The following is an 18,865-nucleotide window of genomic DNA, read 5'->3' as shown; positions in this document are numbered from 1 at the left end:
TGAGTGTAATTGTGTGGTAGTTTGAGCATTATTTGGCATTGCCTTCCTTTGGGATTGGAATAAAAACTGACATTTTCCAGTCCTGTGGCCACTGCTGAGTTTTCCATATTTGCTGGCATATTGAGTGCAGAACTTTCACAAGATCGTCTTTTAGGGTTTGAAATGGCTCAGCTGGAATTCCATCACCTCCACTAGCTTTGTTCGTAGTGATGCTTCCTAAGGCCCACTTCACTTTGCACTCCAGGAAGTTTGGCTCTAGGTGAGTGATCACATCATCGTGATTATCTGGGTCATGAAGATCTTTTTTGTACAGTTCTTCTGTGTATTCTTGCCACCTCTTCTTAATATCTTCTGCTTCTGTTAGGTCCATACCATTTCTGTCCTTTATTGTGCCCATCTTTGCATGAAATATTCCCTTGGTATCTCTAATTTTCTTGAAGAGATCTCCAGTCTTTCCCATTCTGTTGTTCTCCTCTATTTCCTTGCATTGATCTCTGAGGAAGGCTTTCTTATCTCTCCTTGCTATTCTTTGGAACTCTGCATTCAGATGGGTATCTTTCCTTTTCTCCTTTGCTTTTCATTTCTCTTCTTTCCACAGCTACTTGTAAGGCCTCCTCAAACAGCCGATTTGCTCTTTTGCATTTCTTTCTCATGGGGACGGTCTCAATCACTGTCTCCTGTACAGTGTCATGAACCTCAGTCCATAGTTCATCAGGCACTCTGTCTATCTGCTCTAGTCCCTTAAATCTATTTCTCACTTCCACTGTATAATCGTGAAGGGATTTGATTTAGGTCATACCTGAATGATTTAATGGTTTTCCCTACTTTCTTCAATTTAAGTCTGAATTTGGTAATAAGGAGTTCATGATCTGAGCCACAGTCAGCTCCCGGTCTTGTTTTTGCTGACTGTATAGAGCTTCTCCACCTTTGGCTGCAAAGAATATAATCAATCTGATTTCAGTGTTGACCAGCTGGTGATGTCCATGTGTACAGTCTTCTCTTGTGTTGTTGGAAGAGGGTGTTTGCTATGACCAGTGCATTCTCTTGACAAAACTCTGTTAGCCTTTGCCCTGCTTTATTCTGTATTCCAAGGCCAAATTTGCCTGTTACTCCAGGTGTTTCTTGACTTCCTCCTTTTGCATTCCAGTCCCCTATAATGAAAAGGACATCTTTTTGGGGTGTTAGTTCTAGAAGGTCTTGTAGGTCTTCACAGAACCATTCAACTTCAGCTTCTTCAGTGTTACTGGCTGGAGCATAGACTTGGATTACCGTGATATTGAATGCTTTGCCTTGGAGATGAACAGAGATAATTCTGTCATATTTGAGATTGCATCTAAGTACTGCATTTCGGACTCTCTTGTTGACCATGATGGCTACTCCATTTCTTCTAAGGGATTCTTGCCCACAGTAGTAGATATAATGGTCATCTGAGTTAAATTCACCCATTCCAGTCCATCTTAGTTCACTGATTCCTAAAATGTTGACATTCACTCTTGCCATCTCCTGTTTGACCACTTCCAATTTGCCTTGATTCATGGACCTGACATTCCAGGTTCCTATGCAATATTGCTCTTTATAGCATCGGAACTTGCTTCTATCACCAGTCACATCCACAACTGGGTATTGTTTTTGCTTTCGCTCTGTCTCTTCATTCTTTCTGGAATTATTTGTCCACTGATCTCCAGTAGCATATTGGCAACCTACCAACCTAGGGAGTTAATCTTTTAATGTCCTATTTTTTTGCCTTCTCATACTGTTCATGGGGTTCTCAAGGCAACAATACTGAAGTGGTTTGCCATTCCCTTCTCCAGTGGACCACATTTTGTCAGACCTCTCCACCGTGACCCGTCTGTCTTGGGTGGCCCTACATGGCATGGCTCATAGCTTCACTGAGTTAGACAAGGCTGTGGTCCATGTGATTAGATTGGTTAGTTTTCTGTGATTGTGGTTTTCAGTCGTCTGCCCTCTGATGGAGAAGGATAAGAGGCTTAAGGAAGCTTCCTGATGGGAGAGACTGACTGAGGGGGAAACTGGGTCTTGTTCTGCTGGGTGGGACCATGCTCAATAAATCTTTAATCCAATTTATTGCCTGGAGAATCCGGACAGAAGAGTCTGGAGGGCTATAATCCATGAGATCACAAAGAGTCAGACACAACTGAGTACACATGAGCACATGTGTGTATGTACGTGTATATATATATATATATAGATGATTCACTTTGCTAATATATATATATATATCAGCAGCAGACACTAACACATAATTGTAAATCAACTATAGTCCAAAATAAAAAAACCTTACATTCAGGTTTGACCCAGCAGACACTGAGCCAGTACCAATCACACACAGAGTAAGACTCTGGATGCAGAGGCTGCATAAACCAGAGACAGGCTTCTGTCCCCAAGGAGTTTCAACTCGTTTGGGAGGACGGGCAATGTGTGTTCAATGCAGTTTGCTTGATAAAACAATTTTAATGTTGTGCCAGATAAAAACAAAATTAATCAGCTGTGTAGTAAAATTCCTTAGACTGATTAAAAATGTAAAATTTGTTGCTATTTATTGTGATATTTATTCCTGCTGTAATCCTGTCATTGCAAGTACATTCATTATGCTTAATGTTTTTATTAATCTGCCATAAATCACTCATGGGATAAGAGTCACTCTCCACTTTGTTTTATGACTTAAAAAAAAAAAAGATATCCTAATTCTTTCGTAAATGAACTGTCAGTATAAATTATGCAATGTCTTTAAATTGTTAGACAAATTTGGCATATTTATTTTGTAATAAATTAAAATGCATACATTAGATTCTATTTCCCCACTTATGTGCAATATTACTTTCACTGGCCCAAAATATCGCATCTAATCCTTTCTAAAAGTCACAAGTTCTGTGACTAATTTCTTGTGCTGACATTAAGAGCAAATTGTTGTGATGCTCATATATCACTGCCCTGACTGTTTGCGACCTCATGGACTGTAGCCTGCCAGGCTCCTCTGCCCATGGGATTCTCCAGGCAAGAACACTGGAGTGGTTTGCCAATTCCTTCTCCAGGGGATCTTCCCAGCTGAGGGGTCAAACCTGCATCTCTCACGTCTCCTGCATTGCAGGTGGATTATTTACCGCTGAGCCACCAGGGAAGCCCAGGTGTTTAGGAGGATGTAGCTTGACTCCTGGTGCAGCAAACGAAAAATATTCTCCCTCTAAAAGTATAAACATGCACTTATAGATATTAGACATACAGAGTCCATAAAAACATCATACTCCACTGACAAGAACATGAAGTTCAGGCACACATCCCCTCCTAAACTCCTGTTTCCTGTCTCTCCACCTCTAAACCCTCAAGGAGCCATGGTCCTTACCATGACTCTAGGTCCAGCTGCAGCTCAGACAGGCTGCTGGCTCTGAGGGGCTAGAGGAAACCCCAGGGGGACTTAGAGGATGCCAGAATCTTCCACAGGGCTGGGTCAGGGTTCCAAAGTCCAGTCCCAGAAAGCAGCAGGGGACCAGCTGTGCTGGGGGAGGGGCAGGCAGAGGTGACAGGAGGGTAGCGGGAAGGTCATCCAGCGCCAACGCCGGCCTCCAGCAGGTGCCACTGTAGGGGGTGGAAGGGTGGGGTGCTGAAGGCAAAGGACCACTACGTTCCTCCATCACCCCCAACCCTGAGGAAGCAGGAACTGTGGGCCCCATTAGGTGCCCATCACCCTGAGCTTTCGGCCTTCAGCCTCCTGGCCCCCAGGCCCACGTAGACACAGGCTACTCCCAGAGGAGGTGAGGCCCAGGCTACTCCCAGAGGAGGTGAGGCCCAGGCAGACCCAGCAACAGGAGGGCTTTCGGTGAAGCTGGAGCCACAGTCCCGCGATCCTAACTGTTTCCTGACAATCCAACACAGCAGATCGCACACCCGAACAAAGGTTTATTTCCAGGGGGTCTGAAAGCTGGCAGGGCTTGAATTGTATAATTCAATGCTCTTGACTGGCCTGTCAGGTCACATTCTGAATCCTCCAAGTTAGGTAACAACTACTATTCAAGGGAAACCTGAGCCAGAATCTCATTAGAGATAAATCAATTCAGCACGCCCTGCATGCAGTCTTGGGAGCTGTCCTGGATGAGAGGCCAGGGAGACCGCCGTTGGGAGCTGCAGCCTGGCCTCCCCCCATCCCCGGGGTCTCAGCACTGATGTGGCTCCTCCTTTTCCAGTAAGTCTTCTTAGGAGTCATCCCACAACAGGACGAAAGGAAAGAAATGACACCCTCAAGGAGAATGAGAGGGGTGAGAGTCAATACAAGCAAAAACGAGAGACAGAAAACCAGACCGGACCTTCAGAACCAAAGCCCCGAAGGCTGGAAGGCAGATGTTGACCCTGCCCACAGAAACGACTCCAGGCTGCAGCCAGGCTAGTCGGAGGCTCAGGACACCTTCAGAGCCACCTGGCTCTCCCACTTCTCTGGCGCCAGAGGACTGCCGGCCCAGTGGCAGGTGAGTTACACATCGATAAGAGGCTAGCAGATGACAGGCCATCATCTCCTCTGTCTCTTATGGGGAATAAGCGACAGTGGACTTCTAACATAATTAAATGCTATGTTCATGTGCCAGCCAGAGGTTCCTGAAGACCGGCTGGTTAGCTCAGTCCATTTGCAGTCATTAGCACTACAGGCCAAGCACAGACACACGGACTTGTAAACCACTGAAGTCAGCCACGTGGACCCAGCCTTGCAGAGCACTCTCCTAACTCCACTCGGATGGCTCCAGACATCACCAGCCAGTGTCACTGGGTGTGTCAGCAATTTTTGACTGCCTTTCTCCCTGATCCTACAGCCCGTCATTTCCATTCAACACAAGCAAACTGGCGCATTCATCAGTTCATACGCACAGTCACAACATTCCCCAAGGAAGGGCTGATTTCAAGACATTTTAGGCTTCCTATTAAAGCAAAAGGAAAGGTTCATTGAAATGAATAGCGGAAATGCTGATCTATCACAATAGAGGGCCCTTGAACCATGATGCTGAAAAACCAGCCACTTAGTAGTCTTTTGCAAAAATTTACATGAATTCAGTCCCACACTCATCCAGGATTTATTTGCAGCTCTGCCTTTTTGCCAGCTGCCCCAAATAAGGGAGAAACACGCTGGTAACAGATCTAAAACACTTCACCAGAGAGAAAAGCCAAATCAACATGACATAGATGGAGCCCAAAGCCTGGATGGCGTTTCCCACTAACCAACTGAATGACAGATTTTGTATTTTTACACGCCTGCCTCCAAGATCCTCCAACATGTAGTTCTAACACCAATTCCAATATGTTATTCAGCAAAATTTATTGGCCTGGCTTACATGCCAGAATCTGTATGCGATGAGATTGAAATGCCTGCTGAAGAGAAGGTGCAGAGTTTGTGTCTGCCTGAAACTCGGGTGTGGTCCCGCCAGGAGGAGACTCTTCTGTATTGGGTCAGATGATTCGGCTGGGTCAACCCCTGCATGGCTGCAAGCAGTGAAGAATGATTCGCAAGCACACTTGCCCACCATGGAGAACACACCCCACAACTGTTCCTGTAGCAATGGTAGATACTGCACTTGTTAGGGAGACAGGGCAGGGATCAGAGTGAAGCCGGGCACACTTGGGTGTGTCTCCTATGATGGGGAAGGAGTTTCAATCTATTGGGAAACTTAATTTCCTTGACAAGGCTCAAGTTACAGTGGTACCAGCATCAGAAGTAAGTTCAGCTGCAACCCATCACTGTGGTGATAATCCCTGTGTAGCTGTCCAATGCCCCCATGCTGCTGGCTGCAGAACCTGACCCCCCAACCCCCACCACCCACCCTCGCCGCCCCAGGGCAAGACCTGGACTGCCAGCTCCCTTGACCAGAACCTGGCAGAGGGAAAGGCCCAAGAGGAAGCCAGTACCCATGGAAAGCAGGGCCTCTGGGCCTTCAGTTCTCCTAGACCAGCTCTTTTCGCCTTTTGCAGGGCCAACACCTATTCTCCCCACCCCCTTTGTTCCTCCTCACCAGGCTCCTCTCCCCTGCCGTCTACCTAGGCCGCTGCCCACCAGGTTCAGCTGCACCTTGGGGCTCCCCTCAGCCTTCGTCCCAGCTAGAGCCACTTTTTATCATAAGCACCCACAAGATAAACAGAGGACAGAATTCCTTTCCTTCCTTCCTGTGTGTGCTTAGTCGCTTCCGTCATGTTTGACTCTCTGGGCTCCCATGGACTGGAGCCCACCAGCTTCCCCTGTCCGTGGGATTCTCCAGGCAGGAATACAGGAGTGGGCTGCCATGCCCGCCTCCAGGGGATCTTCCCAACCCAGGGATCTAATTGGAGTCTCTTATGTCTCCCGCATCGGCAGGGGAGTTCTTTACCACTAGCGCCACCTGGGAAGCCCCTTCCTTCTTAGTTCTAGCACATAATTGCTGAAAAATGAGTGAAGCGTGGAAATCACCAGCACAAAAACCACACCCCGACTCTCTCACTTCCCCTTGGAGTTCTCAGGTGTGGGGTCCACGGTCCCTGCCACCCAGGTCTGCAGGCTGCAGGTGCCCCTCTAGGCAAAGTTCAGAGCAGAGCAGCACTTGACGGGGGCACAGGGTCTCCCGACTGGAGCTCCCGGGGCACCTCTCTGCGTCTCTGTTTCTCACTTGCCAATCAGTGACATGGTTGTCGCTCAACTTTGACCCACGGTGGGGAAGGGGATGTCTTCCCTTCCTCCTTCCAGAGGTGACTGTAAACTCAAAGACCAGAACAAAGGCTACACACAAGAGATCACTTTCTCAGAATCCACAGGAAACACGGCTCTGAAGTCCAGTTTTAGAAAGCCCCCACCGCCACCCACCTCCCAGGCTGGCGCTCTGCAGAGAGATGCCCTCCCCGACCTTCCTGCACCAACACCTCTCCTCTGGGGAAGACCCTGCACATGGAGGCGACTCCTGGATTCATCCCTCTCCTGCCCATAAACCACGTCCCTAATCCGAGTCACAGTCTGGAATGAAATCCGGGGGCAGCAGGCTCAGCTGGAAGGTGCCAGGGCTTTGCCATGGCCTCAGAGGGCAGCTGGAGAGGGTGTGAGCCCCAGCGGGGTCACCAGTCCTGCGAGAGCCACAGGCAGCCCCTTGCCCTGCCAGTGTCCGGCTGGCTGGTCCGACCACATACGTGCACACACCCCTAAGAGGACCGGCATCAGTGCTCCGTCTCCATCCAGAACAAGGAAGGGGATGCTTCCTAACACTGACTCAGGCTTCCCCCACCCGCCCCATGCCTGTTCAGGCTCCCAGGAACAAGGACACTGCCTAATGAGAGTCACGCTGCACCTCCCAGACTCTTCTGGGAAGGGGTCAGGTCAGAGCACCCACAGCCCCCAACCCCCTTCAAGGGGGGCTTCCCTGAGGACACGAGTGCTGGGGACTCACACGTGGCCTAACAGCCACCAAGTAAAGCACACAGAGGAGCAAGCAGCTGCCTTATCTTGTGCTGGTGAGGACCCCCAGACTCCCCAACACAAGCCCTGGTTGATCAACAAGCATACACACGGGTAACACTTCTGAGACAGCTGACCGGACACGCTTCCCGCCCACATGCAGCTCTCCATCTGAGAAAACCATGACAGGGGCAACTTGAAGTTCTGGGAGTCAGTGTTTTTCTTTTACCCATATGACATACAACTGTGTTTCTCAAATGAACCCAGGTGTCACCTGGACGGCCTGTTGGACTTGCCAGCTCCGGTCCACTCTGCCCAGGAGGTCTGGGCATGCCAACCAGCCCCAGCTAATCTGAAGCAGGGGGCCAGTCCCGCCACAGTCAGCTCCAAGCGCTGGTCCTGCCAGGTAAGCGACGAGATCCAGGAGAGCCGCAAAAAAGGACGTTCCTTCTAAACGGTTAATCTGCCCTCCCTGGTGCCACAATCTCAACAGGAAAAAAACAAACACAATCTATTCTAAGAGTAACCTGTAATTAGAAGGCTACGACTACGCTGTAGAAGGAAACGAGGGGAGAGGACAAAGGAGTTTGCGGATTAATGAGCAATACCACGCGGAACTCTGCAGCCACAGACTGATAAACAAGGACCTGAGACTGGCTCAGCAGACACGCCCTGACCTCTGAAGCTGAAGAAAATCCACTGGGCCAAAGGTCAGATCTGAGGTCTCACTGACATCACTCGGAGGAGCACAGCCATTCAGCAAATTGCATATGATGTAACTTTGTTCTAGTATTTTTCCTTACAATTCTCAGAAAGGATATTTTTTTTGCAGCATTATTTTTTAACTGTCATTTTTTAAAAATTATGAACGTATGACAACACATTTCCAGGAGGCTTAGAAAACACAGAACAAAGTCACATATAGTTCCACTATATATCACAATTATTTTTAAGTAGATAAATTAAGATTTTTAGTTGGAGTTTCAACATAAAAATCTCAAAAATTAAGAATGAAAATATAGAAAAGTAGAAGGATACAGTAGACCTGAAAAGTACCATGAACCAATTCAATATAATAAAGATTTATGCAATTTTCACACAACAGTATAATACAAATTCTATTCAAGTTCCCATAGACTGTAAACTAGGAGACACTGGAACATATCCAGGGACGTAAAACCAGGTGCAAAAATTTCACGGGCTAAAGGTATTGAAATCATACAGAATCTGTTCTATCACTGTGGAGTTATGTTAGAAATCCATGTCAAAAGATACTTGAAAATAACTCACATGCTTTCAAGTGCAATGTGACAAGGAGAGATCTTTGACTTAATCATCAAAAGCCTCAATAAAATTAGAAGACTGAAAAAAACACAGAGGGTGATTACAGAGAAGAAAGCATTTAAATGAGAAATTAATATTAAAGATACTTTAAAATCCCCATGTATTTGGAAATTAAATGTCCACTTTTAAATGATGAGTGTATTTAAGGAGCTGTATTTATGGGCTTCACAGGTGTCATAGTGGCAACGAATCTGCCTGCAGAAGATGCAGGTCCCATCCCTGGGTTGGGATGATCGCCTGGAGGAGGAAATAGCAGCCCGCTCCAGTATTCTTCCCTAGGAAATCCCATGGACAGAGGAGCCTGGTGGGCCACAGTCTCTGGTGCCACAGTCAACTGAGCACACATAAGACCAAGAAGCTGTAACAAGGAAAATTAGAAAATATTTGTACCAGAATTTGTTGCATGCAGCTGAAGCTGCTCAATGCAACTAAACACAATGTGGAATCTGGAAAAGAATTTTTTAAATTAATGAAGTTGAAATATTATAGAGGTGCATAAATTTGTCATTCACTTATTAAGCATAGTCTCAATGAGGACAGAGAATGTCCACAGGAGCTTGCACAGCCATGCTGCCTGGGTTCAGTGGAGAGGAAGGAAAATAAATCAGGGTCAGGTGTGTCAGATGGAGACAAAGCATACGGAACAGGCAAGGTGCCCACAAGGAAGCGCTGAGAAAGTCAGAGAACATCCAACCTGCAACGGGTGTTGAAGAAGTAAGTCTGCAAAGGGGTGAGCAAGACGAAAGGAGGCACAGAAAAGCTACAGGAACAGAGGTGTGACTTTGCATGGTAAGTCACTGGGATGGGCGACATGCTAATTCAGAGAGGGAGCTGGGGGCCAGTTCATGCTTAAACTCAGACTTTATCCTGAAGGCACTGGGAATCCATGTAAGAATTTTTAGCAGACATATTGAAATACAATTTGCTTAGAAAGAAGAGTGTGTGGAGACAGGATGGATTGAAGAGATCACTAAGGGAGTATCCTTCTGGAACGTCATTACTCTGGTTGATGGCCAAGATCATGTGACTGAAGAGGGTGGGGCAGGTGGTGGGTCTGCCCCAGCAAAGTCTACTGGCAGGTGAGTGGGCCAGCAACTAGCTAGACAACAGGGGAAAGTGGATGAGGGACTCCGGGACGACGTCTGTAAGGGTGTACAGCCGAGAAGAAGCGTACCGGTCACCGAGCTAGGACATGCAGCTGAGGGGCAACCACAGTTCATCAGTTCTGCTGGGGACAGGCCGGGTGCAAATCCTCACCCATCCTCTCCCAGGCTAGACTCTTCGCGCTGAGGACCGCCAAGGGGCCTGGGCAAGCTCAAGAGCAGGGTTCAGGAGGCAGGGACATTGACGGGAGAGAGAGGCGGGGACCCCAGCACAAGGCAGGGCTCTGAGAAGTACCAGAGTAAGCTTCCCAGGAAGTTCTTTGCCTGTGTGACCTTCCACGACAGGTGGTGTCCCCCAGCACGCTGGCACTGCCCTGGGACCAGACGAGGGGAAAGTGATGCCGCCCCATATGGTAGGGGATCCCACCATAGCGTAGAATCTGGTGGGCCAGCGCTCCCCGCATCCCACCCCAGACGGGAAACAGGCCTCACCCCACTGATCTGAAGGCATCTCTCTGGGGCCTTTAGTTGACGCCTCTCCAGCCTGCAGACTCTCCTTGCTGGAAGCTCTCCATTTCCGTCCTCTCCTCGGTGACCGTGACCCAAGAAGTTCTCACGCCCACTTCAAGTTGGTCCAAGGTGGCCGAGCGCAGTCCTGCAGGGCCCTGGAGAGTGTGGGGTCTCAGAGGAAGACCTGTTTGAAGACAAAGAGGACTATCATATTGCAAAATGACCTGAGAGTGAGGACAAGGCCTTAAGGTTTGAAAAACCAGGTGACAATGTCGTGTCCTCGTGCGGTTGTCAAAGATGCTTCCTACCCTGGAGACGGGAATGAAGGGTTCAGGCTTCCTGAAAGAACAAAACAGCTGAAAGTTCCTGAGCTCATGAAAGTAATGTTAAAATAGGGTTTCTAGGTCCACTCGCTCGTGAGCCAGACCCCCTCCACGCCCGACGCGGCCGCTTCCCGCGCACCTGCGCCCGGACCGCGCACCTGCGCCGCCCCTGCGCGGCCCGACCCAGAGGCCCGGCTGCGTCCAGACGCGGCGGCGAGCGGGCGAGCATGCTCAGTCGGGTCCTGACCCGCTTCTGCGGCCGGGCCGGCGGCGGGGGTCGGCACGCTCGCCCGCGAGGCTCACAGAGGACGGGGAGAGAGCGGCGTGGGGAGAGCCGAGCAGGGTCAGCCTGCCCTCGTGGGGCTCCAGCCCGGCGAACGTCGGCCCCCGCGGCGCCGCGATAAGTCCGCCGCGCCGGGTTTTCGCCGCAGCCCTGGGGGCGGGACCCGGGAGCTGGTGTGGGCGTGTCTGGGCGTGGCCGCCGCGGTGGGGGCGGCCCTAGAAAGAGCCGGGTCCGGGTCCCCGCACCGCGGGGTCAGGCGGGTCTGCAAAGAGGCTCGCTTGCAGAGCGAGGCCGGGCCGCTCAACTTCTGCAGGCGCCTTGGAAAATGTCTTTTCTTACTGAAAAAGCCCAGCAGTGGTCACTAGAGAAAACTTGGAAACTACAAGTAGTCTAGAAGGAGCTCTAGAATCCCGAGGGCCGGCTCAGAAGCCGCCGGTTGACATCCCGCTCCTGCGGCTCCTCGCGGCCGCACTGGGTCCCTGCAAGGGTAGGTGCGGGAGCGGTGCAGCGTCGCGAGTCCAGAGCGGGTCCCCAGCCTTGAGGGCGGGAGCCCGGGACTCCCCCGACACTGCCAAGGCCGCACGGAGCGGGAGCTGGCTGGGGACAGCCGGGCGCGGGGTCCCGCCGCGGGGCCGCTAGGACCGAGGGGCCGCGCCCCACCTCCCGGCCCTGGTCCCTCCCCCGCGGGCCGGCCCACCGCCCCCAGCCCCGCCGCTCGCCCCGCCCCGCCGCGCTGCAGCGAAGACCCGGCGGCGCCGCGGCGCGCGCACTGGGCATGCTCCGCCCGGCCGCTCGTCTCCGCTCAGCTCTGCTCGGGGAGGCTGGGCTCCGGGAGGCTCCGCAGCCCGCACATCAGCCGGCGCGGGGGCAGAGACAGCCGCCGAGAGGCTGCGGGCGTCGGCACGGCGCGGCTCCCGGGCTGGCCATGGCGAGGAGCGCACGGCAGCCGCCGGAGTGGCGAGGCGGCGTCAGGTTAGCCGGGTTAGCTGGGCGCCGGCGGGTGGGGCGCGGGCGGTGGGGAGCCCTGCACCGCGTGGTGGCCGAGTCGCCCCGGTCGCGGCCGCGCAACTTTGGGGCGCTGGGGCTGGAGGAGCCCGCGGCTGGGGCTGCGCTCTGGGAGGCGCCCGTGTCCCCGCAGTGGGCTCCAGGGTCGCAAGATGTTACGGGATCCCAGAGCAGCGGTTTGGGGACACCGCGTCCCAGGCTCGTGTCTTAGCCCTCCCACGGCGAGGAGCACGGTGTGCACCGCGCGCAGCCGAGGAGCCGGCAGGTCTCGGAGGAAAGGGGACGTCAAGCCACGGCGGGGCCTTCGCCGATTCCGGGCCGCCCGGATCACCGGACCTTAGTGACCGGGATGAGGGGTGTGCACTGTCCTGGGCCCCGCAGGCCCCGAGTGCTGGCGGCGCATCCTGGTGCCGCAGGAAAGCGGGGAGCTATGTGCTCAGGGAGCCGCCGCCTCCGCTGGAGCTCCCGGAGTTTGTCGCATTTGACTCCATAGCAAGTTGACATCGAATTGCTTCATGGCGTGGAATGGGAAAACGTGCTTCATCGGCTTAACAAACAGAGTAATTGCAAAGCCGATTTATTTTAAGCTCGACCATTAACCCGCCTTCCCGTCCAAAAAAAAAAAAAAAACTTGAGCCTGCAAGAGTTATAAAGAAAACTAGCAAAAAGGAAAAAAAAAATGTTTGTAGGTGCATTATCTGCTCACGGTGTAGAAAAGAATCTGTTATGGTTGAATTGTCATTGTTTTTCAGAAGTTGGGGTACTGTAACTCTCTTTATTGTGCGGTATTTTATATGTATAAGAATTTGGAAATACCGTGTGGCAGAAGCGCAGTGTTTTTTTGATGAAGTTTTCTCACTTTTGCTTCTAAATGAAACATTTTTTCTCAGTTGCTACTATGCTGAACATAGTAAAATTGTTCAGGATGAAATGGAAGATGGAAAAAAAATGTTTTCAGAAAGGAGTAAGTTAGAACAATGCAGTTCTACGGGGCTTATAACTTTCATGACAAATGCAGTTTGTAGATCCCACCACAGTTTTTGCTGGTTCTTGAAACATTTAGCACCATTACCACCCTTATGATTACTGGATTTCGGGAGCAAGGGAAACAATCCTTATTCCAGCGGGGAATAGTTCTACCTCTAACTAAAGTTCTAATTCTCAAGCTGGTGTCCAAAAGCACCACTTAGTGGATACAGTTGTTTTATTTATGAAGCGTGTTACAAAACATCTGCTCTGTGCTCTTTATAGACTCTAATAGACTTTTGAGGTATGTTTGCTTTTCATTGGGTTGTGAATAGCTTTTAATGTTTGTTCGTGGGTGAGATGGTGCCAGCTCTCATTCCAAATGCTCTAAACCATTTCCCCATGTGGGCTGTGTGCCCTGCCTGTAGGTGACTGAGGTTTAATAACAAGAGCATTTGACTCCATAGCAAGTTGACATCGAATTGCTTGCTTCATGGAATGGAATGGGAAAAATGGGAAAACAGGTTGCACGTGTCCAGACAACAAGAACAGCAACATGCTGACTCTTTCTGAAAATTAGACCTGCAATTCTTCATTTTAGCCAAAAAGTTTGGTTGGTGGTGTTCATTGCTCCTAAACGTTTTTCTTAGTGTATTTATAGCAAATTTTAGAAGTTTGAGAAAGAACCAAGTCAAATATTGAGAAAATGTGCTTCCCCTTTCTGTAGAAGTGCATCCAGTTCAAAATCTCCTGTGTATACTACATACATGTAAAGCTTATCTGGTATGGTGGGACTCGTGTTCTCAGACTGCTTCCTAATACCAAACAGTTACTGTGACGAAGTTGCTTTTAACCCACAGCACAGTAGTCAGCTGTGGTCAAGAATCATTTCTTAGAATTCAGGAGTAGTGCATGCGCCCGGTCACTAACTCGTGTCCGACTCTTTGTGACCCTGTGGACTGTAGTTCACCAGGCTCCTCCCCTGTCCATGGGATTTCTCAGGCAAGAATACTGGAGTGGGTTGCCACTTCCTTCTCCTGGGGCAGAAATAGTGCAGATAGTAATTCCCCAATGCAGCATCTAACCAAGCATTTGGTGTGTGGCTCACCCTTTTCTAGCCAAGCCCAGGAGGACATTTGACAGCACTTTGTGGTCTATGGCAAATCACAGAGAAGTTAGAAAAGGGTTTCCCTGGTAGCTCACTGGTACACAGTCTGCTTGCCAATGCAGGAGACACGAGTTCGATCCCTGATCTGGGAGAATCACATGTGTCGTGAGGCAACTGAGCCTGTGCTCCACAACTGCTGAAACCCATGTGCCCTAGAGCCTGTGCTTTGCAACACGAGAAACCTCTGCAATGAGAAGGCTGTTTGCTGCAACTACAGAAAAGCTTGTGCAGCATGAAGACCCACCACAGCCAAAAAATAAATAAATAAAATTATAAAGTTAGAAACAGCCCTAGATGCAAATGGTTGATTTTAAGTTCGCTGAAAAACCTCCCTGGAATGGTTAAAGGATTAAAGGGCTTGGTTGATGATGTGATAAGGACCAGTGAAGAGCTGTCAGAACTAGTTTCTAAGTTATACTCAGCACAGAAGCCCTGTGTGTTTATTGGTCTTGCCTCTGCCTGAGGTCTTTACTCATTAAAACATCACATTCATTTTTCCTCCCCACCATCTTTATAGTCAAGCCCCTAAGGCTGCAGAAATGAGTAAGACATGGTGATTCACAATCTAGTCAGAGAGATAGGCTTGAGCACAAATAACAAGGTAAGTGCCGCCCAAGAGGCATCTGTACCAGGAACGGAAAACCTGGAAGAAGAAGGCCCTTGGGGTGGGCGGGGAGGGGGCCTCATGATAATAGTGATAATAATAGGAATGCCTGAGGAATTGGATAGGCGTCTTCTGACAGGAAGTGGGCTCTCCAGACGGACCACCATGATGGTAGTTAAGCTAATAATGCCCTCGCTTCCTGCCCAAGATGTCCACTTCTGGACTTTGCAGGTGTGATTAGATGGAGGGTCTGGAGATGGAGAGATTGTTCTGAGTTATCCAGTGGGCCTCACGTCATCACAAGCGGGCTTGCAAGTGGAAGAGAGAAGCAGAGAGTGTGTGTGTGCATGCTCAGTCACGTTCGACTTTTTTGTGACCCCATGGACCTGGTGGCTCAGAAGGTAAAGCGTCTGCCTGCAGTGCAGGAGACCCGGTTCAATCCCTGGGTCAGGAAGATCCCCTGAAGAAGGAAATGGCAACCCACTCCAGTATTCTTGCCTGGAGAATCCCATGGACAGAGGAGCCTGGTGGGCTACAGTCCACGGGGTTGCAAAGAGTCAGACACGATTCACTATGGACTGGAGCCCACCAGGCTCTTCTGTCCATGGGGTTTCCCAGGCAAGAATAGTGGAGTGGGTTGCCATTCCCTTCTCCAGGGATCTTCCCAACCCAGGGATTGAACCTGAGTCTCCTATATCTCCTGCATTTCGAGCAGATTCTTTACTGCTGAGCCACCAGGGAAGCCCAGTCAGTGTCAGATGCATGTGAGGAAGACTCGCAGGCCATTGCTGCCCTTGAAAATGGAAAGGCCAGGGAACGGGGAGGGAGGCGGGGGCAGGACAGCCTGTGGAAGCTGGTGAAGGTGAGGACACGGATGTCCCTCCCGCACCCCCCTGCCAATTCCTTGCTTAGCCCATCCTGACCCATGTGGAACTTTTCACCTGCAGAATCGAAAGATAACAGAGGTGTGTTCTAAGTCACTAGGTTTGTGACTTGGTGCCAATGGCACCCACTCCAGTACTCTTGCCTGGAAAATCCCATGGATAGAGGAGCCTGATGGGCTGCAGTCCATGGGGTCGCTAAGAGTCGGACTGAGCAACTTCACTTTCACTTTTCACTTTCATGCATTGGAGAAGGAAATGGCAGCCCACTCCAGTATTCTTGCCTAGAGAATCCCAGGGTGGGGGAGCCTGGTGGGCTGCTGTCTATGGGGTCGCAGAGAGTCGGACACGACTGAAGCGACTTAGTAGCAGCAGCCTTAGGAGGGAGCCTGAGAAAGGTCATCGGACCGTACACAGGGAAAGGTCTGGTGTGATGGGATCGGGAGCTGGGGCAGAGGAGTTTGGATTTCATCATATTCTTGATAAATAATGGAACATCACCTAAGGACTTCTAAACAGGAGCCTGTGATAGACAAACTGCTGCTGTTTTATCTCCCGAAACCCCAGGATTCACCAGGCAGTTTGACACAGGGTGTGTACCCTGAGGTGGTCCGTGGCAGTGGGGAATCTGGAACCAGCGTGTCATATAACTCAGTTCTCCTCTTTAATCTGAAATGACCTTCGTCTGCATGTGTGAAATTAACAGCTTAACACAGGACTTCCATGGTGGGCCAGTGGCTGAGACTCCTTGCTGCCGACGTGGGAGGGCCTTAGCTTCACTCTCTTGTCCAGGGAACTAGATCCCACACGTCACAGCTGAGAGTCCACATGCTCCGACTAAAGATCCCGAGTGCCGCACAGAAGATGGAAGATGCCATGGGCTGCAGCTAAGACCCAGTGCAGCCAAAGAACTAACCTTAAAAAAGAGCTTAAGAAAACTTGCATTCTCAGTTTGTCAGTACAGGAAGAGCGGAGATAGTAAACCAGTGGAGTGGTCACATGTTGGCTATTTTGTTTCTGTTCCTTGTCCTCTTTTTTTATTAAAGTATAGTTGTACACTATTATATAAATTACAGGTATACAGTACAGTGATTCACACCTTTTTTTAAGGTTGTACTTCACCTGTAGTTATTGTGAAATTTGATTGTGTTCCCGTATTTTACAGTATATCCTTGTAGCTTATTTTGTTATTTAATTTTTACAGTGTTGTATCTCTGCTTACAACAATGCAAATCAGCCGTAATGATACATATTAATACATCCACTCCCTCCTGAGCCTCCCTTCCCTCCCTGCTCCACCCCTCTAGTCCGCCACAGAGCGCCAGACTGAGCTTCCTGTCACTGTCCTGCTAACAGACAGCTGCTCTGCTGAATACGCACGGAGCACAGCAGACGTGAACACGGGGCGAGTCTGTGGGCAAGTCAGGTTGCACGTGCTACCTTGAGGCGATGCCAGGTCACTGGGCCAACTCTGACCAGTGGGCGGGAGCTGTCTGTCATGTCATGGGCTTGCAGGGACTCAGCTGAGAAACTGCCACCCCCATCAGCAGCGTTTGCTGTAGGCTCCGTATTTGCTGGGGGGCAAGTGACAGTGACCATACCAGGCACCCTAACTTACGGGTTTAAATGTTAAGAAATCCAAGCATTCTTTCCAGTCTCTTTGACGTACAAGGGCTTAATATCAGTCCTGTAAAAACCTGTAGTTGGGGTAAGTTTACATCTCTGTGTGTCTGGAAAACCAAATCTGAAGAAATCTTCTACCTTAGGTGTGACAAGAGTAGCTCCAAGCTGAAACGGAACTACATGTAGAAAAATTAGTAAGGGAGAACAGGTGTTTCCAACAACATGGTAAAGGAAGCCCTGTGCTGAAAAATCCAATCCTAGGAACAGCACTGAGACGTGATCAAAACTTGCCTCAGTGAAAACACAGCTGTGAATCTACAGTTTCGCTTCCGTCTGCATAACTTTGTAAGGTTTATACCTAGACTTCCTTAATTGAGTATGAAAATGCAATAACTATTATTTTACACTGTACAGGGCAAGCTCCGTATAAGCCATTCTGTCTTGAAGCTCCTCTGCCTTAGGCTCTGGGATACAGGTTTGCCATTCTCTAAGGGTTTATCTTTCCTTTCCTGGTTTCTAACCTTACTCCTCTCATCATGAGGTCCATTGTGTTCCTTCTGGGTGATCTGTTTTTCTCCATACCAGTCACCCACACACCAGTGTCTCCAAATCTCTGCCTTCAGATAAGCCTGTCTCATCCATTCACTGATTCATTTCAGCAAATATTGATAACCTGAGAGCTTATAATCAAGGGGAAGGACAGCTGTGCACAAAGACGATTACAGTGAAACTGTGAGGTTCTGGGTGAAGCTGGGTGAGTAGAGGACTGTCCGGGGCTATCTGGGAAGTCCTGGTTGGCTTTGAACCAAGACTTGAGGGCTGAGTAGGGGGCTCCAGGTGTGTGAGACTGTGGAAAGCAGCATGTCTAGAGGACAGGGGTGCTGAGAGAGCTCTGGAATGAGGCTCTAGAGGCTGGCGGGCAGGAGTCCGAACGGAGTGTGTCCTGCCATGGACTTCAGTTTTATACTGGTGGCAGGATGAGGAGCTGGAGAACGTCTGAATCGGATCTCTCAGAGTCAGCCCGCTTCAGCAGCCCCTCGGTGTGTGGACTGCAGGCGGGCCGGCAGTGCTAGTCAGGAGTTAGCACTAAACCAGGCAGAGCCCTGCCTGCGACAGCCGCAGGGGCAAGGAGGGGAGAGGAGGCGCCTCTGTCAGGTGTGTGACGGCCGCTTCTAGAGGGATCGTGGGCCGCGAGACCGGCCTAACCAGAGGGAACTGAAGCTGACGGGGGCGGAGCAGGAAAGCCCGGGTTAGTCAGTGTCGCTCCCACTCTTCACAGCCCCATGGACTGGAGCCCACCAGGCTCCTCTGTCCCTGGGAATCTCCAGGCAAGAATACTGGAGTGGGTTGCCATTCCCTTCTCCAGGGATGGAACCCTGGTCTCCTGCATTATAAGCAGATTGTTTACCATCTGAGCCACCAGGGAAGCCCCAGGGCTGTAGTCAGAACTGCATTGCTGCAGGGCACAGACTTCCTAAGCCAGGCAAGGGAGAAAGAAAGAAGGGATTAATTCTCTGGTGATTATCCAGCTTGGTTGGTCAGTTTTCATTCCACTGCCAAAGAATGCTCAAACTCCTGCACAATTGCATTCATCTCACATGCTAGCAAAGTAATGTTCAAAATTCTCCAAGCCAGGCTTCAACA

The sequence above is a fragment of the Budorcas taxicolor genome, chromosome 8 (genome assembly GCF_023091745.1).
Source record: "Budorcas taxicolor isolate Tak-1 chromosome 8, Takin1.1, whole genome shotgun sequence".
NCBI classification, from domain to species: Eukaryota; Metazoa; Chordata; class Mammalia; order Artiodactyla; family Bovidae; genus Budorcas; species Budorcas taxicolor.
This window is presented reverse-complemented; position numbering follows the sequence as displayed.